Below are 26,717 nucleotides of genomic sequence, written 5' to 3' on the forward strand. Positions count from 1 at the left end.
TTTCCCGTGCTGTGTTGTTCTTTGTTCTTTGTTCTTTGAGAGCATGTCTCCATTGGATTCCGACCACTCCTGCTGCTTGGGCCACAGCAGCAAATTACTGGTGACATAATAAAGACTGCCCGTCACTCGAGACATGGCCAAAAATCTCACATCCGGATCCTGTCCCCAATCGGTCAGTAAACATGGTGGTAATCTGCTTTGACTGCTTCCCATAAGATTTTATGGGTGCGCTGTTGCAACAATAGGGTCAGGACTTGGAAATGGTGCCACGCTCGAACATGTTCTCAGTGTAGAAGATTCCAGGTATTGCGGTGAATTTTCCCACTCTGCACACCACAGGAACCATCGCAGGTGAAGGGCAGACCTTGGAAAGATCTGTTGACCTCAGGTAGGATTAATTATTAGTGTTACAAATAGGCTATATTAACACTGCAATGTAGCTACTGTGATAATCCTCTTGTCACCACATTCTGGCACCTGTTCGAGTACACTAAGGGAGAATTTAACATGGCTAATACACTGAATCAGCACGTCTTTCCGACTGTGGGGGGAAACTAGAGCACCCGAAGGAAACCCATACAGACACAGGGAGAGTGTGCAGACTCAGCATGGACAGTGACTCAAGTCGGGAATCGAACCCAGGTCCCTGGCACTGTGAGGCAGCAGTGCTAACCACTGTGCCACCATGCCGCCCATATGCTGAACCCGGATTTTCCGGTTTCGGGGCGACCGTGGCTGGAAAATCCCACCCAGTAATACCCTCTCCACAGACGTTCCCTGACCTGCTGAGTATCTCCAACAGTTTCTGTCTTTATTTCAGATTTTGAGTACGCACATTTCTTTTTGTGTGGACATGGGCAGCCTGGTTTTAAAGGCAATGCCTGATAAATTTGAATAACGAATTAGCTGAAAAGCGGTCTCCAGTGTGTATGTTTAATATGGATTTTCAAAGGGCTTTTAGATAAGAATCGGTAATTAATGACAAATTAGCTCATTAAACTGAACACTGACCTGATAATAGAAACCAGAAAACAATATTAATCTGGGTAGGGAGCAGCAACTTGGGAATTTTACAGAAATATGTGCTTTAAAATGACTGCTTACAATTACCATTCTTAAAATGCAGAAGGGGAATTGTTCCAGCAATATTTTAAATATTTTTTGGTTATATCAAATTGAATGGATGATTTTATTACAGAGGATATTATTCACTCTCCGCACAATCCAGATCGTGAACTCTTCCATGATTTGGTGTGGGCGGGAATTAAATATCACGGTCCTCGAGGTTGGCTAGGGATCCTGATGCCTTCAGGACAGTTTTGTAATTCCAAAGGGCTGGCAGAGGGTGGGAGCAGGAAACACAGTCGCCAACAATGAATGGCCCCTCATTGAGGAGTTTGTTATGCTGCCTATCTGTATGTGTTTTCCCTCTGGGGAGATGCCTGCTCTCTTTGGCAAGATAGCGGCAGCCCCCAAAATGGCTGCCACCCTCTTTGCACCAGATAGGAAGCTCCCACCTCGTAGAGGCACTTGGCACCTCTAATTACGCATTGAACTTGTCTCCGGGCCAACTGAGCCATTTACGTTTGAAAATGGCGCCTTGTACTTGAGCTTAGCTGCAGGGTCATGATCTGGCCCATTACATATGAGGCCTAAATAATAGTAGATTCATTTTAACATGGATAAGTATAATGTTATATACATTGGAACAAAGAATGTGAAATATATGTACACAATAAATTGTTTATTATTTTTATTTATTATTAGTGTCATAAATAACCTTACATTAACACTGTAATGCAGTTACTGTGAAAACCCCTAGTTGCCACACTTCAGGTGCCTGTCTGGATACACTGAGAGAGAATTTAGCATCACTAATGCACCTAACCAACACATCTTTCAGACTGTGGGAGGAAACCAGGGCACTCGGAGGACACCCACTCAGACACGAGAAGAATGGACAGACTTTGCACAGATAGTGACCCAAGCTGGTGATCCCTGGTCCCTGGCACTGTGAGTGAGCACTAACCACTGTGCCACCGTGCCATCCGTTACGGGGAGTTTATGAAAAGAGAAGACTGAAGGTGCTCAAACACATCCTCGGGCCATTTCAAAGTCGTAACCGTATGAAAAAGATAAGCTTTGCCGAGCAGAATTGTGCATCATGACCCGGGATGCAGACTTGAGTGGTGTTCATGAGTGAAGAAGGCAAAGAAAAAGATGTTTGATATAATTTTTAACCATTGACTGAAAACATAACAAGATGATGGGCAGGAAGCGGGGGGGGGGGTGCTTTTCTTGCCCTTTCTGCTGGTGGGCATTCTGGTTCCACCAAAAGCAAACCCTTTGATGGGTTCCATGGCGGTGGGATGGGTGAGCCACACAAAACAGCATAGACATCGGCGGGACTGGAAGATCCTGCTGGCAGCTAATGGTGACTCACCTAGGCTGCTGGAAAACATGTCATGGGGTTGCTGGAAAGTCCAACCCATAAGATAACAATGAATGAAGAAGGCTATTCAGCTCACCTTTAACTAATGCATTCAGAAATAATTCTATAGTGATTCATCACAGCACTGAACTGTTTTGTAAATGATTTCAAGGTTTTGCTTCCAATACCCCACCATTCCAAGTATGAATTACTCTTTGTGTGGAGAGCAATTTTTGGCATCAGTTTTAAATGTACCATTTGTTTCTTTGAACTGATTCTGTTTTATCCTGCAATCAAGATTTAACTTGATACATACTCAGGGTTAATCTTTTCCATTACTATCTTAGATAATTGCCTCTCGTTTGCCTCCTCTGAAAGCTGAAGCATTCAAATTTTTCTAACCTTTCTTCATAACTCTGTCCCTTGACACGAGGGATAAACTCATTGTCCTTCTCCATAATGTTTTCAGCATTCCGGATGTTTCTCTTGTGCCCCAGCGGCTGGAGCTGAATGCAGTATTCAAGATAAATAATCGTGACGTGAATTCTGGCAAGGGCCATTGATCGGAAACATCAGCTCAGCGCTGGATTTTGTGGGGCAGCCATCGGTTGGAGAGCCAGTGGGGAACTCCTAGCCCTTCCATGGAGGAGGTCCAACAGAGTTATGTGTCCTTTAGAAACTTAATTAGCCACTATTGGATCTTCCTCATGATTGAGGATCCCGGGGCGAGATGCTTAAGCTGCCAAGATCTGCTATCCTATCAGAGTCCACCAGTAACCCATTGTTGTCAACTGGATCAGGAGCTGCTGGTAGTATTGAGCACCCACAAACATCAGAGGACCCCAGGCCAAGGGTTAGTAAGATGAGGCATAATGGGAGAGCGGGCAAGGAGGGGCAACAAGGCAAGGGGATAGCTTTTAGTGGCTCTCCCCCTGCCCAATGCCAGTTCATTCAATTGGGCACAGAGGGCCTGGTAACAAGTGTACCCCCACTCCACCAACACCCACAGATTTGCTGGGTGTGCAGGAAGGCTATGCAGCTCCTGTTAAATCTCTGAGGCATCACTGAGTTGCTGTGGCTTCAGGGATAACGGGTGTTAATTGGCTCATTATTGAGCCTAATTGGCATCTTACCACCGGTGGCCAGTGATCCATGTCAGCCGTTTCCCCCCTCCAACTTAAACGGGGTAGTTTCTCCCGCTGCAGTGAGAGAGGTGAGTGATTAACTCGGCCCATTTTGCGTGATTAACTAGGCCCAGCTGCCATGGTTCCCACCATGTGGAGCTGCATTAAATCCAACCCTCTGTTTCTCACTTGGCAAATCCTCGCTGACCTGCTGTGTAGTTCTAGCTTTCCTGTTTTCATTTCAGATTTCCAGCGTCAGTGGGATTTGGCTTTTGTAGTCGTTTCCAAGTTTCTGCCTGACCAGAGTACTGTAATAAAGCTTTAGGGTGATAACCCCGAATTTAACATCCACTGCTGCAGTAATAATGCTCTGCCGTCTATTTATTTTATTAGTTGTTATTCTACTCTGTCCCGATATGGTAAGAATTAAATGTACTCTAACTCCCAGGTCTCTGATATTTGCCACCTATCAAAACGTCATTTATTCAATAAAGCACGCTTCTCATTTTCTCTTTCTGTAAGACTTTGCCCCTAGCTGAACCTACCAACATTTAACAACGTATTTAGACCACAAGACATAGGAGCAGAAGTAGGCCATTTGGCCCATCTAGTCTGCTCCACCATTCAATGAGATCATGGCTGATCTGATATGATAAATCTCAACTCTACTTTTCCACCTTATCTCCAGAACCTTTGATTCCCTGATTGATTACAATCTATCTCATCCTTCCACTTACTTAATGACCCAGCATCTGCAGCCCTCTATATCTACCCTGTCATGCCCTCTGACAATCCTATATGTCTCAGTAAGTTCGCCACTCCTTCTGCTATTAGTTAGCCAATGCTCCATCTATGTTAATATATTACCTGGAATACCATGGGCTCTTTTTTTATTTGATGTTTTTAGACCAAGCATACCATACATAGAGAAGGAAAGGAGAGAGTGCAGAAGGAAGTGTTACAGTCATAGCTAGGGTGCTGAGGAAGATCAGCTTAATGATCTGTAAAAGATTGAATTAAAGCATTGCTGGAGAGTTTAAAAGAGTTAGAATAAAATTTTAGAAGCACAGAATGAGAGTAAAAGATGGAATTAGAAGGTTTGCTGGGCACAGCTTGCAAGAAGTCACCACGCTCTGGTGCCATCTTGGGTGAAGTAAAATGAAGAGGGACACTTATTAATCAGAGAAGGTGTAACTTGTGACTTCAGCAGGAGCAGAAAGCCAGACGGATTTAATTTTGGAGTTGTATGAAAGACGGGCAAAGCTTTCTGAAACTGCTTTGTCTGTATAGCATGCAAGAAACAATACTTTTCGCTGTATACCAATACATGTGACAATAATAAATCAAATCAAATCTTTTCTTATTAAGTAGCCTTTTGCGTGGCACCTTACCAAATGCGTTTTGGAAATCCAAATATATTACATCAACAGGCTCTCCTTTATCTATATGTTCATTACCACTTTAAAGAATTATAATGAATTTGTCAGGCATGACTTCCCCCCTCATGAACCCATGCTGACTCTGCTTATGTATTTCTAACTGCTTTGCGATTACATCCTTTATAATGAACTTTAATATGGAGGACAGGGTGACACAGTGATTAGCAATAAAATAAAAGCAATAACTATCACTGCAGAAGAAGTACTGGGGAACTAATGGGGCTAAAGCTGATGGATTCCCTGGACCTGATGGGTTGCATCCTAGGATATTAAAGGAAATATCTACAGAGAAAGTGGATGCACTAGTAGTAATCTTCCAAGAATCCAATTACCTCACAGTGCTAGGGACCTGGTTCAATTCTGGCCTCGGGTCACTGTCTGTGTGGAGTTTGCACATTCTCCCCGTGTTTGTATGGGTTTCCTCCAGGTGCTCTGGTTTCCTTCCACAGTCCAAAGATGTGCAGGTTCAGTGGATTGGCCATGGTAAATTCTCCCTTAGTGTCCCAAGATGCGTAGGTTAGATGGTTTAGTTATGGGAAATGTGGCAGGTTATGGGGATAGAGCCTATGTAAGATACGCCATCAGAGAGTTGGTGCAGGCTTGAGGGGCTAAAAAGACTCTTCTGCAGTGTAGGGATAGCCTGATTTTCCCAATGTCAGACATCAAGTTAACTGACCGATAGTTACCTGGTTGTTTCCTTTCCTTTGTGAATAAGGCAGTTTTCCAATCCTCTGAGACTTATCCAGGATTTAAGGATTCTTGGAAGATTACTATCAATGCATCCACTTTCTCTGTAGCTATTTCCTTTAATATCCGAGGATGCAATCCATCAGGTCCAGGGGACTTAATGGCCTTTAGCCCCATTAGTTTCCTCAGCACTTTTTCTCCTGTGACAGTTATTGTTTTTATTTTCCTCCCCCTTCACCTTTTGCCCCTTGATCATTTAATATTTTTAGAATGCTATTAGCGTCTTCTACTGTGAAGACTGACACACAGCATTTATTTAACTCTTCTGTTATTTCCTGGTTCCCCATTATTATTTCCCCAGTCTCATTCCCTAAGGGGCTAATGTTCACCTTGGCTTCTCCCTTCCTTTTTATATATTGAAAGAAGCTCTTGTTGTCCATTTTTATATTATTTACAAGTTTGTTCTTATAGTTTATCTTTTCCCTTTTTTATTGTCTTCTGTCAGTTTTTAAAACTTTTCCAATCCTCTGGCCATTAATTTTGCCTGTTTATCATTTTTTTCTCCCTTTGACCCAATTTTAATATTTGTAAACTCTTCCTTCCTCTCACACTCCAGGTATCATTCTCTAAGTAGCTGCCTGCAATACTGCCATGTTCTTTTGCTTTGTAAGTCTAAAATTCCCTCTCCAGAACCAAGGCACTCTCCACCCACTATTTAGTTTACAGCCCTCTCTTCTTCCCTAATTATGCAGTTTGCAGGAACAGTTGTCCCAACATGGTTCAAATGTAGGTCATCCCAATGGTACAGCCCCCACTTATCCCAGTAATGATGCCAGTGCTTCCCAAACTGAAAACCACTCCACCCATAGCAGCTTTTGAGCCACATATTCGTCTCTCTAATTATATGTACCCTATGCCAATTTGCATGTGACTCAGGTAATAATCCAGGTTCTGCACTTTAACTTAGAGCCTAGGTCCTCAAACTCTCAATACAGATCCTTTTTCTTGTTCCACTTACATCATTGGTACCTACATGAACCACAACAATGAAATCATCTCCCTCCCACTGCAAGTTTGTCTCTAGCCCAGTTGTTCCCACCCTGACATCGGGTGGGGATTGCAGTTGTCTGGACTCTCGATCTTTTCTGCAGACAGCAGTGTCAATCCCCCTCACTGTACTCTCCCCGACTACCACTATATTCCTGTGTGCTCTCCTCAACTTGAATGACGCCCTGCACCACAATGCCATGGCCTGTTAGTTCATCCAACCTGAAGCTTCCAGTCTTATCCAAACAAGACAGAACCTCAGATCTGTTGGACAATTGCAGAGTCGGTCACTCCTGCCCTCTGGATCCCTTTGCCTGCTTCAAGTGCAGTCACATCCTCTTGTCCCTAACCACTTACCAAAACAGAAAGCCATACCCTGAGGGGTGTAATCGCTTCCTGAAGCAAAGTGTCCAGGTAACCCTTGCTCCCCCTGATGAGTCGCAGTGTCTGCAGCTCAGCCTCCAGGTCAATGACACTGAGCTGAAGCTCCTGTAGCCACAAACACTTACTGCAGACATGTTTGCCCTGGAGCACGATGTTATCCAGCATCACCCACATGCTGCAACTTGACACATCACCTGTTCTGCCATATCTAATGTATTTTCAATGATTATTTAATTAAATGATTTTCTTATTTAGGGGAGCTTCTTGTATATTTCAATAATTAACCACCAGATTGTGTACTGTTTTAAACATGAGGGGAAGGGTGGAACTTACCATATTCTCACTAAAATCCTAAGTCCTTTCTCTATCATAGAGTAACAACCAATCCAAACTCCAAGCTTGCACTCTGATCCTTGGTGCACTCTATCAACTTCTCTTACATTATCTCTATTCTACTTTAGACTACCTGTATCACCTCACTATATTAGGCCCAAACTCTCCCTTATTCCAAATGCACATTTTTCACACACTGTCCCTTACACTGAACACTTATCGACATAACAGTCTCTTGTGACCACATGGTTATCTTTTTGTTCCCCCACTGTGCCCTCACAGCCCTGATGTCCTCATCAAATAATTAGCCTCAACTCTTGCAATAGGGCAAGACACATATTATGAGGTTAAAAAAATTAAATTTATTAATATAAATTATTTTTTTCAGTTTGCAAGGCACTTGCATCAGTACTGGGGAAAGTGGGGGCTCTGCTGCTGGGATGACCTACACCCAAACCATGCTGGGACCATTGTTTTTGCAAACCGCATTACGAGGGAAGTAGAGAAGACTTTAAACTAAATAGTGAGGAGAGAGTGCATTGGTTCTGGAGAGGGAATATGTAGGCTTACAAAGCAAAAGAATATGGCAGTATTGCAAGGCAGCTGCTTAGGTAATGATACCCAGAGTGTGACAGGAAGGAACAGAGTTTACAAATGTTAAAATCAGCAACAAATGCCGCCACAAGTCCACAGTAGACGCCATTTTCCTGGCCCTGCACTCAACCCCGGAACACCTAGATAACAAAGACACCTATGTCGATCTTTATTTATTGACTACAGCTCAGCCTTCAACACCATTATTCCCACAAAACCCATGTCCAAACTCCGTGGCCTGGGCTTCGCTCCTCCCTCTGTGACTGCATCCTGAACTTCTTCGCTCACAGACCGCAAACAGTAAGGATAGGCAACAACACCTCCTCCATGATCATCCTCAACACCAGTGTCCCATAAGGCTGTGTTCTCAGCCCCCTACTATCCTCCTTATACCACCTATGATTGTGTGGCCAAATTCCCCTCCAATTCAATTTTCAAGTTTGCTGATGACACTGCCATAGTGGGTCGGATCTCAAACAATGATGAGATACAGGAATGAAATAGAAAATCTAGTGAAATGGTGTGGCAACAATAATCTCTCCCTCAATGTCAACAAAACAAAAGAGATTTTCATCGACTTCAGGAAGCGTAGAGAAGAACATGCCCCTCTGCATCAATGGGGACGGAGTGGAAAGGGTCGAGAACTTCAAGTTTTTAGGTGTCCAGATCACCAACAACCTGTCTTGGTCCCCCAGCGCTGGCACTATTGTTAAAAAAGCCCACCACCACCTCTAATTTCCCAAAAGACTAAGGAACTCATCAACTTTTACAGATGCACCATGGAAAGCATTCTTTCTGCTTGATCACAGCTTGATATGGCTTCTGCTCTGCCCAAGACTGCAAGAAGCTACAAATGGTCGTGAATGCAGCCCAATACATCAAGCAAACCAGCTTCCCATCCACTGACTCTGTTTACAGTTCCTGCTGCCTTGGCAAAGCAGCCAGCATAATTAAGGACCTCACGTATTCCGGACATTCTCTCTTCCACCTTCGTTCGTTGGGAAAAAGATACAATTGTCTGAGGTCGCATACCAACCGATTCAAGAACAGCTTCTTCCCTGCTGCTGTCTGACTTTTGAATGGACCTACCTTGCATTAAGCTGATATTTCGCTACACCCTACATTCTGCAGTCTCTTGTTTCCTTCTCTATGAACGGTACGTTCTGTCTGTAAAGCACACAAGAAACAATACTTTTCACTGTATACTAATACATGTGACAATAATAAATCAAATCAGGTAGAATCAATGGGGGAAAAATGATAAAAAAGCAAAATTAATGGCCAGAATTGGGTGGATTTGTTTAGCCACCAAATCCATAGACAATGCGGCCCTGGTGTTTCAGAGCGTACACCACATCCATGGCGGTGACTGTCTAGCGCTTGGCGCGCTTGGTGTAGGTGACCGCATCCCTAATCACATTCTCCAGGAAAACATTCAGCACCCCACAGGTCTCCGCGTAGATCAAGCCCGAGATCTGCTTGATCCGCCACAGCAAGCCAGGAGGCGGATGGCTGGCTTGGTGATGCCCTGGATGTGATCAGGAAGCACTTTGCAGTGCCGCTTTGCTCCGCCTTTCCCCAGTCCTTTGCCTCCTTTAAAATCCAACAGAAGATGATCAAAAAAGTTAACAAAGAGGGGAAAAATAAACTCTGAAAGTATTAGTGAAGCCAAATTGTGTCTTAGTTCAAGAACCCTGCTTTTCGGAATGACCATTGAAGCACTGGACAATTTCAGAAAAGGGCAACAGATGAATGTGGTGTTTTAGTTGCAAAGTGTCACTCGTAGATTTGGATATTTTTGAAGTGGAGAACAGATAAGGGAGAGGGGATATGTCTCTGGTTTTTAACAAGGCTGTTGAAAAAAAACAGACTGTTTTACTGAATTGTGGTCACAGGAGAAGGGATAAGTCTCAAGCAGGATGCTTGGAAGATTTGATTTTGCACCAATTCACAAACATAAGGACTAGAGTCCGAACAAACGTTTTTAATTGGTTAAGGATACGGAAAATCACAACGTCATAGAATCATAAAATCCCTTCAGTGTAGAAGGGGCCATTCAGTCCATCAAACCTGTGCCGATAACAATTCCACTCAGGCCCTATCCCCATTATCCCACACATTTACTGTGCGAATCCCCCTGACACTAAGGGGCAATTTAGCATGGCCAATCAACCTAACCCGCATGTCTTTGGACTGTGGAGGGAAACCGAACACCCAGAGGAAACCCACACAGACACGAGGAGAATGTACAAACTCCACACTGACAGTATCCGGGTTCCTGGAGCAGCGAGGCAGCAGTGTGAACCACTGTGCCACCATTCCGCCTTAGGAACTGAACCCGGGTTCCTGGAACTGTGAATCTGCAGAGCTAACCACTGTGATACCATGCCTCCCAGATGTTATATAAGTATAGACACAATGTGTTATCGAAAGTGATGATTTGTGTGCTGCAGAGGCCCAATAGGTATTATATAGACACTAGTCAGGATTGAATAATGTAGTCTTGTGCCCATGATATTTCCCCTAGTTCCTACCTATCACTGAGCTCCTATTATACTCCTCCTGCTCCACCTCCTTTCAAACAGTATCGAATCCATCATATTTCTCACTTTTTGGTCAGGGTTCTACCAAACCACACACCCCCCCAAACCCCAACGCCGTGGGAATCAGAGCAGGCGGGAGGCTGTACATGGAAAAGGCCATTGACTTCAGGAAGAATTTTACAGTTTTGGGACGAGTGAGGCCATAAAATCCCATCCTCTATCTCTGAAGAAAAGTCTACACAGGCATGAAACATGGGATGAGATTCTCTGGCCTCTCTGTGATGTATTCCTTGGCAGCAGGAGGTGATGCACTGTGGTCTGGCCATGGGATCTTCTGGTTGTGTCGCAATCAGTGGGACTTCCCATTGATTCCACCCTACATTGTCAGGAAACCTGAGGTGGGGGTGTGCTGTCAGCGGGACCAGAAGATCCCGCCAGCATGAAGAGCCAGAAGAGTTCCCTCTTTAACTCTGTTTCTCTATCCACAGATGCCGTCAGACCTGTTGAGGTTTCCCAATATTTTCTGTTCTTATTTCAGATTTAGGGCATCCACAGTATTTTGAATCATAGAATCCCTACAGTGCAGAAAGAGGCCATAAAACTTGTTAGCCTGTACTGACAATAACCCCACCCAGACCCTATCCCTGTAACCCCAGGTATGTAGTTACTAACCCCCCCTCACACGAAGGACAGTTTAGCATGGCCAGTAACCCACACATCTTTAGACAGTGGGAGGAAACCGGAGCACCTGGAGGAAACCTACGCAGACATAGGGAGAACATGCAGACTCCACACAAACAGTGACTCCTGCCAGGAATGGAATCCGGGTCCCTGGCACTGAGAGACAGCAGTGCTAACCATTGTGCCACTGGCTTTCACCTAATTATTACAGATTTGTCACCGTGCAATTTGCAGCTTATTTTAGGGGAAAGTTTACATGGAACTTTGGGCAGGATTTTCCGGCTGCTCTCACCTCAAAAACAGAAAATCCTGCCCGAGGTCAACGGACATTTGCATGGTCCACCCTACCCCCCACCCGCTACGATTCCCATGGCTGGCAAGACATGTGGAGTCTGCATGTTCTCCCTGTGTCTGCGTGGGTTTCCTCTGGGTGCTCCGGTTTCCTCCCAGCATCTAAAGATGTGCGGGTTACTGGCCATGTTGAACTGTCCTTTGTGTGAGGGGGGGTTAGTAACTACATACCTGGGGTTACAGGGATAGGGTCTGAGTGGGATTATTGTCGATACAGGCTAACAAGTCTAATGGCCTCTTTCTGCACTGTAGGAATTCTATGATTCAAATTACCGTGGATGCCCTAAATATCCCCCCTTTATCCCTTTGGAATCTTTACCTGTTCTAAAACCCTTCCCTTAGGAGATCTTTTTTCCATCAAATGATTCTCTTCTGAGTTGTATAAATATGCCTTCAGCTGACCAGCTCACCACAGTGCAGATCAAGAGAGTGTAACCCACATTGCAGAAATGTACAAAGAGTTTTCTTTGGGGTGTATTTCAGAGCAGGACAAATGTTTCATCTTTTTATGGTCTTCTTAAGACAAAGCTATTTCCAAGCTTTGCTCTTGATGGAGGGTTTTTCATTTGGACAGTCAGATTCTGTGATCACTGTTGAAATTAGATCATCTCTTAAATTTACGTCATCCATGCCATTCAGAATTTTGTTGAGGCCTGAAGAATGTCACCTAATAATAGCTCAATAAGTCTGATGGGTTCAACAGCTTTATCAAGTTCCATGCTATTTATGAGCTTGTAATTTAAAATATATCGGACCCTTGGGTTGATCTAATTTCCTTTGCCAAGATAAAAATGTAAAAGATTACAAATCTGAGAGAATTAAAGGTTTAAAAAAAGCTCTCCTTTCGATGACTGCAAGAGAAATGATGGTTCAGTGATTCTGAAAGGTCCTTTCAGATGATAGGTTTACCCCTGAATCATTCTCCTAACTTTTTTACTTTTCTGAAGTTGTAAAGGAACATTTCACTTGCACCATTTTCTATTTTTTATGTGTATCTTTATGTTGCCCTAGGTCTTGTTTAATTCTGCAAGTTCTGGTAGTACCTCAAAGCATCTTTGTGTTAGAAAACAAAGAAATGATTGTACATATCTTTGTGTTGTTTATTTTGGCATTGCCCTTTCCTGAACAAATTTGTGTCAGTAAATTAGAATTGTTACTATGGTGAGGAACACTCATCAGCATAGTAACATTGTCATTTTTTGAAGCATTTTGAATAAGTCCGTAAACTGTGATCTCATTGAGACGTATAAGATGATGAATGGGATGGATAGGATAGAGGTGGAGAGACTCTTCCCGCTCAAAAAAGACAGTAGGACTAGGGGGAACAGCCTCAAGATAAAGGGGAGGCGGTTTAGAACGGAGTTGAGGAGGAACTTCTTCACTCAAAGGGTGGTGAATCTCTGGAATTCTCTGCCCGTTGAAGTGGTGGAGGCTGCCTCGCTAAATATTTTTAAGAAGCGGGTTGATGGGTTTTTGATAAGAGAGGGGATTAAGGGTTATGGGGAGAGGGTGGGAAAGTGGAACTGAGCCACGACAGATCAGCCATGATCTTATTGAATGGCGGGGCAGGCTCGAAGGGCTAGATGGCCTACTCCTGCTCCTATTTCTTATGTTCTTATGTTTTAAAACTTGTTATTTTGTAATGCAGCAATGTTCGCAATAAAAACAAAGTCTACTATTCCATTTAGTAGGTTGCAACAGGAAACTGAGCCATCTACAGGTCTATTTTGGACATGGTCAATGAGGGTGATCATTCTGGCTAACTGTTTCTCTGGTATGTTCTTTTTGTGACTCAGTAGTCCTGGAGGAGGGCAGGGGTTCAACAGAAAGAAAAATAAAGATTTGGGTGTATACATAGGGTTGAGGGATAAATGTTAATTGCACAACAAAAAATTTAAAAATAAATCTGCGATCTCTAAATTCTCTTTTTTGAAGGAATGAGAGTCCAAATTTGTAAAATCAATCTTTCAGGATAAGAGATGGTATTCAGCAGTAGTTATGACTTAACATGGTGCGAAAACTTCTTAATGAACAAGGCTTAACTTAATCATTGCTCCTTAACAGCAAAGCTTGTGTATTAATAGTTAAAGCTCACAACAAATTTAACAATTTCTAAATGATTCCATTTGTGAAGGCTGTATCCTATTGCGGAATACAGTATCACTGGCCATCAGCTGCTGAATTTCTACATTTAAGTGCATACGTGCAAATGCCGGAAGTTACTTTCAGTTTGCCACAACAGTAACAGTGAGTGCTGACAGCCTCATCATTATTACTACCCACATCCTGGGCCATTAGTTGATTTTATAATTTTCCTTTGTGGTATAATTTCTCACTATCTGTGCCTTTCTAAAAAGATGGGGCAGTTTTGTTTTTGTTTTCTTGTCACTGATTAGGTTATTAGAAAAGCCAACAAAAAAATGTCTAAAGGTAGGTGCTTGAACATTTTCTCTGTCGAATTTTCCCAATCCTCTGTACAAGAAATGGATTATAGAATGCTCCCACCAATAGCAAAATGAGCAATAGCTACAGTTACTGAGATACTCTCATTTATATCAGGGTGAAAGTTTGCCATTACAAAAGTTGTTAACACAGGTGATGACAGCAAAATAAAATCAATCATTCTTCTAAAGTGTGCATGTGAGTGATAATGGGATCTAAATTAAAGGGCCTTATACAGCTCACAGAGCACATACTCATCTTCTTTAAGTTTATTTATTATTGCCACAAGTAGGCTTACATTGATACTGCAATGAAATTATGGTGAAAATCCCCTAGTTGCCACACTCTGGCACCAGTTCGGTACACTGAGAGAACTTAGCACAGCCAATGCAACTAATCAGCATGTCTTTCAGATTGTGGGAGGAAACTCACGCAGGCAAGGAGAGAACTTTCAGACCCCGCACAGAGCGTGACCCAAGCCGGGAATTGAATCCAGGTCCCTGGCGCTGTGAGGCAGCAGTGCTAACCAATGCACCGCCATGCCACCTGCAAAAGTTAAAGCTGAACAGGCATCGATCATCAGTCATTGAGCCTGCTTCATATTCCGTTCTATAAAGCAAATTTGGGGCAGGGAAAATAATGGGCAGCAAATGCAAAAATTACCTACTCTAGGCCCCTACTCAAAACAATTTCTGATCCAACATCCAGATTCAGTCTGGAGGAATATTTAATTGGGCTGGACATCAGAGCACAGTTAGCGTCGAGCCTTTTGTTCACAGTGTTCAGGAGGAACAAACATTAGTAGGTAAAAAATACACTAACAATTGCTAACCATATTTGTCTGGGAACTAAATCACTCACAGAGCAGCCTCGACACTCCAAAAGTAATTCACTGTGGAAAGCACTTTGAGATGTTTGGATGAGGTGATAAGTACTATATAAATACAAGTACTTCTTTCAACTCTATTATGTGACACAAACATAATATAAAGCCAGGCCCTCAATTTTCTCTCTATTTAATAACCCCAAATGTTTCTCAGCTGTTTCTTATCCTTTGATTGATCTCAGCACTAGGCCCTCACTTATTTAGACCACCTTGGTTGCCTTAGGATCGTTGCCCCTGCAAAGAAACATGGGCAAATTATACCGCCGTGGACTTCAAGTTTCCTCCAGCAGGCATGACCTCATTCTTCTTGAAGAAACAACGTTAAATTTAACAGGGTGGTGGGGCACTCGATATTGGACCTGCAAATTCACTGTGACATAATGAGCCAAGACGTCTTAATTGAGAGCGAGAGAGAGAGAGAGAGAAAAAATGTCATGGCAACCCAGGTGGCCTAAATAAGTAAGTGCAGAGTACTCTGACCAGAGGAATAAGAACCAGCTGAGAAGCATTCTGTTCATTAAACAAAGGGAAAAGTCAGTGATTTAATGAACACAATGATTTCACCACTGGGCTCTGGAATCCCCTTTTAATTGGTTCAAAGGTGTACTGCCATTGGCTCAATCCAAACTCGTCGACGGCTCTGTTTAACTTGTTGGCCAATGTCAGTTTGTACCAGAAAATTCTGCTAATTCACTTCACTTTGGAACGCACTCCCAGATTTAAACAATTATTGGACTAGAGCTTCTGTGAGCTGTTGGATTTAAAGATGAAAATGAATGATCGACTTTCCTCGCAGACATGCATGTGGTAGAAGGATCAATTTATGAGCAAACGAAGTGAAGAGGACTTGCCAAACCTTCAACAGTAGTCCCAGTGTTTACACGGGAAAATCTTTTTTTTTAACATGCATTGATAAATATAGCTTATAGATGTTATGAAGCATGCTTAACTGCTATTTCAAATAGTCCGATTTATGAGAGGGAGCTGTCCCTGAGAGAAACTGCACAAATTGCTTATTTTGGCAGGTGCAATGCTTTTTATTCCATAAAAGAACTGCTATCGACTCTGTTCCATAAAAAAAAGGTCCATTGCTTGACTCCAGCATGTAGAAAGGTGTTAACCCCTACTAAGGAAGTCTACACCACTGTAGAACTACAGCTGGAGAAACATCAAAAGATTTCTGGCTCTGAAAAGACTTTTGACATCTAGGTATTTGGCATTGGTTATTTTCAGTGAAATTCTACTTTGAACAGCGTGGAGAGAAAGAAGTGGGAAAATGTGTCAAACAAGTATTGGGGTGTACCTTTCCATTCTGTGGCCCGCTCTCACCTATCCTTGTTTTATAATTGTTGGTACAAAAATACACAGAATAATTGGACAGGATCTCCCAGCCCCGCCCACCAGCAGCATTTACCAGTGCCTCCGAAGTCAATCGACTTTTGGCAGGCTCACCGCATGTGCTGTGGCGTGACTGGAAAACCCTGGTGATAGAATTGTGGAATGGCTACCACACGGAAGGAGGCCATTCAGCCAGTTGTGCCCATACTTGCTCTCTGAAGCAGCCACTCAACCTGTCCCACTCGCCTGACTTTTTATCGTAGCCTGTGATTAATTTCTCTTCAGATAATTATCCAATTCCCTTTCGAAAAGCATGATTGAATCTGCCTTTATTACACTTTCAGACAGTTCGTTCCAAATCCTAGCTACTTGCTGTCCAAAAATGATTTTAAAAATGTTTTTTTTTCTTCAATCATTCATGGGATTTAGGAGTTCTGGCAAGGCCAGCGTTTATTGACCATCCCTGATTACCTTTGAACTGAATGGCTTGTTAGGCCATTTCAAAAGGCAGTTAAAAGTCAATCACATTGCTGTGGTTCTGAAGTCAGATGTGGGCCAGACCAGGTAAGGGTGGCAGATTTCCTTCCCTCAAGAACAGTCATAAGTCTGTTGGGTTTTTGAACAATAATCAATAATTGTCGTGGTGACTGTTACTGAGACTAACTTTCTCTTCCAGATTTATTAACTGAATTCAAATCCCACCAGCTGCTGTGATGAGATTTGAACCCATGGCCTAGAATGGGCAAGATTCTCTGGCTTCCTCTCAGTGTTTTCCTTAGTGGCAGGTGGCAGCATGCCATTCTTCTGGTCCTGCTGCTATCAATCAGAGTTTCCATTGAAGCCACCCCATGCCGTCAGCTGGGCCATGTATTCCTCCGGCATGAACTGCCAGAGAGTTCTGGCCACAGTCTTTGGATTACCATCCAATGGTAGTGTCACTATGCAACTACCTCCCCATTGGATCTTTTGCCAATTGCCTTAAATCAATGTCCTCTGGTTCTCGATCCTTCTTAGGGATTATTTCTTTATATCTACTTTGTATCAAGTCTGCATGATTTTGAACACCTCTATCAAATCTCTTTGCAAACTTCTCTTCTGTAAACAGAACACCCCCGACTTCACCATTTTACCCTTGGAGCTGATTCTCATCTCCAGAACCATACGTATAATATGAAGATGTATATGATCCCATAAGCATCATTCATCCATTTTTCAACTTGCTCTTCCATCTTCAATGAATAGTGCGTTGTTAACCCAGATATCTTCGAGCCTGCATCCCCTTTGGAGTAATCCTTATTTTCTTTAGTCTTTTCTTCATTCTTCCTGCCAAAATGAACCACTTCATATTTCTCTGCATTGAATTTCATCTACCATATGATCGCCCATTTCACCAGCCTATGTTCTCTTGAAGTCCATCCCTATCCTCCTCATTGTTCATTATGTTTCCAAGTTTTAGATCATCCGCAGATTTTGAAGTTGTGCCCTGCATAATTAAATCAAGGTCATTACTATCAATTAGGAAAAGCAATGGCCCAAATATCAATGCCTGGGAAGTCAACTACACAGCTTTCACCAATCTGAAAAACACTCACCATTGCTCTATCTCATCACTGCTCCAACTTCTTGTCCATGTCCTTTTACTCCAAGAATATTAATTTTGTTGACCAGCCTTTTATTTGGCACTTTAACGAATGAATTTCGATGTCCACATATACCACCATTTCAACTGAAGTCATTGCCCTCATCAACCCTCTGTTACTTCACCGAAAAGCTCAATTAAATTTGGTGAACCCATTAACAAATCCATGCTCACTGTCTTTAATTAATCTATATTTGTCAACATCATCATTAATTTTATCACAGACTTCCACTTCCGGAAACTTTCGCACCCAGTGAGATGAAGCATGCTGAATTGGAATAAATCTTTACATCCTTTTAAATCCTGTATAACTTTCACAACTCTTCAATTTCTTTAATTTTACCATGGCTCAAGGGAAAAGGAGAAGTCCTACCAGTACCTGAAGGCAGCAGTACATCATAAAGCCCATGATGCAAAGAACAAATGGTGGATAGAAGGAGCATTGGAGGTCCAACAACTCGTGGACACCAGCAACATACTTGGGCCCTTCACTGTCAAGATTATCTGTGGCCCCTGCACTCAAGGGCACACTCCCCCATGAACGAAGCATGGAAGGGAGCTCATCAGCGACAAGAGGCAGTCGGTGCACAGTGGAGAGAACACTCTGAAGAACTCCTCAACTAAGACTCTTCCTTTTGAGCTAAGTGTCCTTCACTCCTAAATATCCCATCCGGCTTGGTCTCAGCTCTACCCTGGTCTCAAATGAAGTTGAAAACCCGTTTGACAATTGAAAAACAACAAATCACCTGGAGCAGATGGAATCTTTGCCAAAATTCTGGAAATCCACTCTTGCCATGGTTGCACAGCCTCATATCCCTTATTTATGAAGAAGAGCACAAATCAGGAATGCTGTGATCATAACTTTACTGCAGAAAAAAGTCAAGGCAGTAGGCAATCAACCACATTGCTCCAGCTCTGGAGTCACATGTAGGCCAGACCAGATGAGAACAGCAGATATCCTTTCCTAAAGGACATTAATGAATCTTTTTTTTTCCAACTATGGTTTCATGGTCATCAGTAGACTCTTAATCCCAGATTTTAAAAAAAAATTGAATTCAAATTCCAATGTTTGCTGTGGTGGGATTTGAACCCAGCTTCCCAAAACATTAGCTGAGTTTCTGGATTAATAGCCTGGCAATAACACCACTAGGCCATTGCATCTCCTAGATCTGATAAGGAAACACCAGCCTGAAATGTTAGCTGCATTTCTTTCTCTTCATAGATGCTGCCTGAAATACTGAGAACTTCAAGCATTTTCTGTTTAAATTTCAGATTTTTAGCAAATACATTTGTCTTTCTCTTTCAGATGCAGGTTGATTTGCAGAGCATTTCCTTCCAGAATTTATTGGTTTTATTTAACTGTTTCTGCAAGTTTTAAGAGCTTTAGAGGGAGAAATAGAGGAAATCAAATAAATTCTTCAGTCAAAGGTGTTAATGTGTAAAGAACATTAGCGATATCGAGCTTGGAGTCCAGACAGCTGAAAGTATGTCAGCCTATGTGGCCACTGACTATAGCTGATTGGCTTCACTACAAAACCAAGGCCAGAATTCTCCCATTCACCTGATGAAGAGGGGAACCTCGAAAGCTTGTGAGTTTACTATCAAATAAATTGGTTGGACTTAAACCTGGTGTTGTCAGACTTCTTATTGTGTTTACCCCAGTCCAACGCTAGCATCCCCACATCAGAATTCTCCAGCCATTTATACTCCACCATTACTGCCAGTGAGGACGGAGAATTTGCCAATCAGCCAAATCTCCTTTCCCTACAACAGGACCAGAGGATCCCACTGGCGTGAATGACTGGAAAATCCAGCCCCATATCTGTGTTACACAGAAGCTTCTCCAATACTGGGCCATACCCCTTGTAATGAGGAAATGGAGTTTTCCAACTGACTGCTTCAGAAACAGGCCTTGCTGTACAGAATGATTCTGAAATGCAGTTTCTTGAAGAAATGAAATAAAATGGGTATTCACCTGATCTGTTGAACAATCTTGAGGGGGACATCTATGTACCAATGAAGATATCTCAGGGATGCCTTGTGATTTAACTCAAAGTCTACCTTACAGATTTTCTGGGAACTGAAGTTGGATATTCCCAGCCCCGTGGAGACTGGGTTAAAGTTTACTTATTAGTCACAAGTAGGCTTATATTAGCACTGTAATGAAGTTACAGTGAAAATCCCCTAGTCATCACACTCTGGCACCTGTTCAGGTACACTGAGGGAGAGCATGGTCAGTTCACCAAACCGGCACATTTTTGGATTGTGGGAGAAAAACAGAGCACCCAAAGGAAACCCACGCAGACAAAAGGAAAAATGTACAAACAAACTCCACACAGACAGTGACCCAAGCCGGGGAGCAAACCCAGGTCCCTGGTGCTGTGAGGCAGTAGTGCTAACCACTGTGCCACCATGCCAGCTGGAAAAGAGTGGGAAATAAGGGGGCTAGCTTTGCTTTGGTTCCCCAGTTTCCGGTGAACGTTCCCAGGGCTGGGAACTGGGCTGACTGACAGCTCCATGGATACAGATGGCCCATTAATGTGATTAAGCGGCCATTTAGTGCTGGTGTGGCTTTTAGCACCATTGGAGCAATCCCCTGCCATACATTGAAATCCCCATCTCAATTTAAGTGACCTTCTTGAATTCTATGAGGGCCCATTGGAATCGGCACCAATTATGTGCCGAAGTGACTGGGCCTCAGGCCCATCTATCATTAGGCAAATTGAAGGATTTCCTCTCCAATCCAATAGTCCAACCAATGTCAGACCTATTTATTTGATCATTTCAGTGGGGGACCTGAGGCACATCAATGTCACCTGCCTACCTGGCAACGTTCACCTCTCCTGGTGGGGCTGACACCACTGGGGGAAGGGGGATGGGAATCCTGCCTTTCATTACAATGGGTGACATGGTGTCACAATGGTTAGCATTGCTGCTTCACAGTGCTACAGATCTGGGTTCGATTCCCAGTTTGGGCCATTGTCTGCGAGGAGTCTGCATGTTCTCCCCGTATCTCCGTGGGTTTCCTTCGGTTGCTCTGGTTTCCTCGCACAGTCTGAAAGATGTGCTAGGTAGGTGCACTGGTCATGCTAAATTCTCCCTCGAACGTGTGGTGAAGGGACTAGGGAATTCTCACAGTAACTTCATTGCGGTATTAATGTAAGCCTACTTATGACACTAATAAACTTCACCAGAAAACTATTTCTGCATGACTTGCAGGCATGCCTTGATGCACACAAATGTCTGTTCCTGAATTGCTTCATTGGGAAGAGCACTGGAATAAAGGGGAACTGAGAGACACAAATGAGTGCACTGGACTGTAATACATTATTTTTAACATTCAGGGTAATATGGCACTTGTGCGGGATACTTTTCATGTAGCATGCATTCACACAGGGTATAAATAGCACACTTTATTGCTGGCTGGTAATGCAATCAATTTCATTCATGATGTAAATTTGTAAACAGCTACTGGGAGTTTTGTATCCTGTATTTAGCACACTTGCCAATCAAAACAAGGAAGGAAATGTTTCTTCTGACTCAAACATAATTTATATATGCTTCTTTAAGAAAAAAAGGAAAAGTACGAAAAATAAATGAAGTATATATAGATTATGTTTGTTATTTCTTGCACAGAACTATGCCTTACCCACAGTTCCTGCTGTCTTTTTTTTGGATGGTGGACATTGGAAGGAGCAAGAATTTTGAAATGTCCCTTCTTATCCAAGGCGAGGGATGGCAGTGGTCAGGAATGGAATGCTTTTCCATATTGGGTTCCCCATGTCCATGACACGCAACTAGGTGAAGAATAAAGCTGCTTTTGCAATCATGTTACTTGAATGTTAGAAGAGTTACTTTTGACTGTGCCAATGACATTTTTGCTAGCCTCCATGCCTATCATCTTTAAGTCTGGGCAAGATTACAATCTGAGTCCTAAATCTGCACTGAATTGTGGCACACATCCATGCAATGCCAAAATAGACAAGGCTAAGGGTCAGATGCTGGAAAATGGGATTAGAATAATTGGATGGTCAGGCTTTGGCTGGCACAGACACGATGGGCCAAGGGGCCTCTTTCTGTGCTCTTTACCTCTATGGCAGGTGGGATCATTTCTGCCAGCCCAACCATGTGGTCTAAATTGACTCCACATTTGAAGGGATACTGTTCCGATCAGCAATGCCGCCCCGTATTATCTGTTGACATGTCACTATTACTTCAATGATTCAGCATTGTTGTATTAATTCACTCATTATTGCACCTATCCAGTTCTTCAATCCCACCACCCCACGATTTCTGTCAAAGGAGAAACATCTCTTTTCTTTTGCAAATCTGGGACCCCAAAGGAAAGTTGTTGGTCGGAGTTGCAATCTGCCTTTAAGGGAAAGTAGTATGCCATCATTAGAAGGGAAGTGTGTCGTGTGATCCAGTTTCAGTTTCACTTTGGCCTGTGAGCAGAACACAGCACATACAGCTCTGCTGCTGACACCTTCAAGCTTTACATTCATGTATGTCTATTTTTATGTGTCTAGTTGAAATAAATACAGTCTAGTCTTTTCAGTTCTAAGTACCTCTATCAAACTGCCCTATATTTTGCATCATTACAACTAAAGCAGCCCCAATTTTTCTGATCTTTTTTCAACTCCTCGTACCAAGCAGTAACCCAATGGGGCTCACCATGTGAGGGTCGCCTGCGGGATACAAGGAGGCATCATTCAAAGACACTCAATGCCCGAATGAGGGACCTGACATTGAGAAGGAGTGTAGATGGGGAGGAGATGCTGCTGAGTGAGCATTATATCCCCTTCCATTGTTGCTGACCCTTTCTATCATGGACCTCCATTGGCACTCATTGAACCACCATCACAGACTTGTGCCCTGGGCTTCTGACAGAATTGCTGGCTCCACTTGGTTGGCAGTTCTGGGCAAGTGGACCTCTGACCCCAGAGTCATTGATCTGGAGGAAGTCCCGCTGCTGTCTTGTTAAATGCCTGAGTGGCATTTAATTTGGCTGGGCTTCCCTAAAAGAGGTGACATTGGCTCTCACTGACTCTCCAGCCATTTGTCAGGCCCCATGGCCTTCATTAAATACTGCCTGATGCTGTTGCATAGAATTGATGGAAGGGTTAACTTCGTGCATTTACAGCCCTGCTGTGTATCTATTTCTACTGGTTGCAATTTCATGATATCATTCAAATTGCCCATCCAACATTTTTTTTTGATCTTCCATGAATTGTTTGAAGTCTTGTTTTGAACACTAGGCCCCAGAGGAACTGATTATGACTAATAATTGACAGGAAAGGTCTTTGCAGCTTCGATCAATTTTATAGTCAGGACATGGCTTCAAGTCAAATATATTTTTTAATATTTTTGATTAAAATCTGATGACGCACAGCCTCTTTCGCTCGTCCCTGTGAGAGCAGTGCGCGTTCAACCAGATGTTATTGATGAGGGAAATTAACTGAAGATCTGTTGCATATGGAGACAATATACAGCACAATACAAAGGGAGATAATATAATGAAATGACAGTACAATCCCAGCGGAATCAGCGTCTGCAAAATCTGCTTCTTACGGCTTCAGCTCATTACTCTTGCTGAATGGAATGGAGAACTGGCTTTGTAAATTGGTCTTTAATTCCCATTTCTTGCTCCCCTTGAGGACCATTAAATTAAATGCTTACGCACGCCACTGAAAGTTTTCAAAAGCATGTTTACTTGTTACGTAACCTTACATTTCAGGTGCTGCCTCTTCCAGTACAACGTGGCTACCAAACCATTATGTTGGGCGCATGTGTAATTTAGCAACAGATAATATTATAGTCAATACAAAAGTTATCATGTCACCTATTTCAGATATCCTTCAGCCTGTTATCTAATGACAGTCCTGATGTTATACATTACAATATGATATCAGACCATTCGGCGCAACTGGTTTGCATTGACATTTACCCTTCACATCAGAAAATGGATTTAGTCACAATTATCCAGTCTGTTCTTATATCTCTTCAGCCCTTTCTCCTTCATCCACTATTCCAATCTAATCTTGAGTATTGCCAGAAGGGGGGATTTCAACTGCCCAAACAGAACAGGTGGCTCGAAGCAAAATACTGCAGACGCTGGAATCTGAAGCAGAAATAGAAAATGCTGGAAAGTCTGAGCTGGTCTGTCAGTATCTGTGAGGAGAGAACAGAGCCAATGTTTCAATTCAGGATATCCCAAGCTTTAGTTCTATTCCCTCTCCACAGGGGCTGTCAGACCTGCTGAGATTTTTCAGCGGGATAGTTTGGTAAGTAGAGGGATTGTGAGTGGGTAGTTAAAATGAGTCACTTTTTAATTTCCTGGTTCTAGTATACTCATGGTTAATGGCAATGTGTTTGGATGCATGCAAGTAACCCCTACTCACTGTAGCTGGGACCTTAATTAGTGCAGACGGAGATAAAACCGTAAGACCATGACATAGGAGCAGGATTAGGCCATTTGACCCATCGAGTCTGCTCCACCATTCAATCATGGCTATTTTTTTCTCATCCCCTTTCTCCTACCTTTTTCCCATAATCCCTTATCAATCAAGAACCTATCTATCTCTGTCTTAAAGACACTCAATGACCTGGCCTCCACAGCCCTCTGCAGACAAGAGTTCCACAGATTCACCACTTTCTGGCTGAAGAAATGCCTCCTCCTGTCTGTTTTAAAGGCCATCCTTTAGACTGAGGTGGTGCGCTGTGGGTCTAGCTTTTCCTACTAGTGGAAACATCCTCTCCACATCCACTCTATCCAGGCCTTGCAGTATCCTGTAAGTTTCAATAAGATCCCTCCTCATTTATGGTTTATAGAACAGATGAAAAACTTTTCAACCTGTGTCAACTTCAATCCAAAAATTAAACATCTCCAGCTTCAGTCACTGAACTCCAGTATGCAGATGATGCCTGTGTGTGCACTCACTCAGCAACTGAGCTTCAAATCATTGTCAACTCTGCCAACTCCTTCTCTGGAGCATATGTGAAAACAGGCCTTTCACTGAAAACTCAGAAGGCTGAGGCCCACATCCAATTAACTCCCCAGAATGATTGAGATCAACAGTGAGATCTGAAGGCTTTTGGCTTCTGCAACTATGGAGCTAGCTTTCCAATCCTTTGCCTGATGCACCATTTTAGAAAAAAAAACAGGTGCATGAGTGAACATTAAAGGCTGTCACATCAACTGTGTGGTAAGCAATCCCATGCCCAATTAGATCATGATCTTTTAACTCACATTTTATGGTTCTGGTTGAGAAAAAATCCTCAAAGATTCCTTGGATTTAGAAAAGAATTAAAAACTCTAAAGGGAATAAAATTGGACCTTGCTGTTTTACTAGGTGGCTTAGCAAATAATGGAGATGATGTAGCTTGATAAATTATCATATAAGTTGAGTCAATTTTATATGATATATCAACCGACACCTTATTGCTCTACTCTAGTCAATCAGCAGTAAACACCTTTTACAGTGTGCTTGACCCTGAGAGCACAAAGACCCCTAAGACATCTATCAACAAAGTTAAAATCTGGAATTTATTATAAAGGAAATCCCATACCCACTGGGCTACAGGTTGAACTAGTTACAAATTCATTTCAAATTAGAGCCCTCTGTACTGCGAAGGTCAACTAGTCCACCTCACACAAAGTGCCAAAAGAGCACGATCGCAAGTTAAGACTTTAACCCTTTCAACACACACATCTTTTACTGGTTCATTGCATGCTTCTTATTTAGTTTCTTTTTTCTCACTGGAGGCAAGTGAAGAGATCGGCCTGAGAGCAGAAAATTGAATGAAAAGTGTTGACAGCATTCTGCGACAACCAAATGTTAATGAACGCTTGCGAAAGCAAGGGATATAAAGCAAAATGCCGTGAATGCTGGAGATCTTTTGACTTAATTTAATTTATTATTGTCATGTGTATTAGTTTACAGCGGAAAGTATTGTTTCTTGAGTCGGTTGGTATGTGATCTCAGACTTTTGTATCTTTTTCCCAACGGAAGAAGGTGGAAGATAGGTTTCAGATAGATAGGTTTCTGATAGTTTCTGAGCGGGTAGATAGGTTTCTGATAGACAAGGGAATTAAGGGTTATGGGGAGAAAGCAGGAAAGTGGAACTTGATCTTATTGAATGGCGGTGCAGGCTTGGAGGACTAGATGGCCTACCCCTGCTCCTATTTCTTATGTTCTTATGTTCTTATGTGAGAATGCCAAGGGTGCGTACAGTCCTTGATTGTGCTGGCTGCTTTTTCAAGGCAGCGGGAAGTGTAGACAGAGTCAATGGCTGGTTTGAGTGATGGACTGGGCTTCATTCAAGCCCCTTTCTAGTTTCTTGCAGTCTTGGACAGAACAGGAGTCAAATCAAGCTCTGATACAACCAGAAAGAATGCTTTCTATGGTGCATCCGTAAGAGTTGGTGAGAGCTGGAGCAGACATGTCAAACTGCCTTAGCCTCCTGAGAAAGTAGAGGCGTTGGCAGGCTTTCTTAACTATAGCACCGGTGTGGAGGATCCAGGACAGGTTGTTGGTGACCTGAACACTTAGAAACTTGAAGCTCTTGACTATTCCCACTTCATCGCCGTTGATGTAGACAGGGCCATGTCCTGCACTATGCTTCTTGAAGTCGATGACTATCTCTTTCGCTTTACTGACATTGAGGGGCCGATTATTAAAATCGGAAAGTTCCGAAAAATCTCAGCTGGTTTGGGCGCAAGAAACAGAATTAACATTTCGAGTCCATTATGACCTCTTCAGAACTGAAAAGAGATCAGAATGTGATGGGTTTTATGC

The sequence above is a fragment of the Carcharhinus amblyrhynchos genome, chromosome 4 (assembly GCF_965287045.1).
Source record: "Carcharhinus amblyrhynchos chromosome 4, sCarAmb.v2.hapA, whole genome shotgun sequence".
Lineage (NCBI taxonomy): Eukaryota > Metazoa > Chordata > Chondrichthyes > Carcharhiniformes > Carcharhinidae > Carcharhinus > Carcharhinus amblyrhynchos.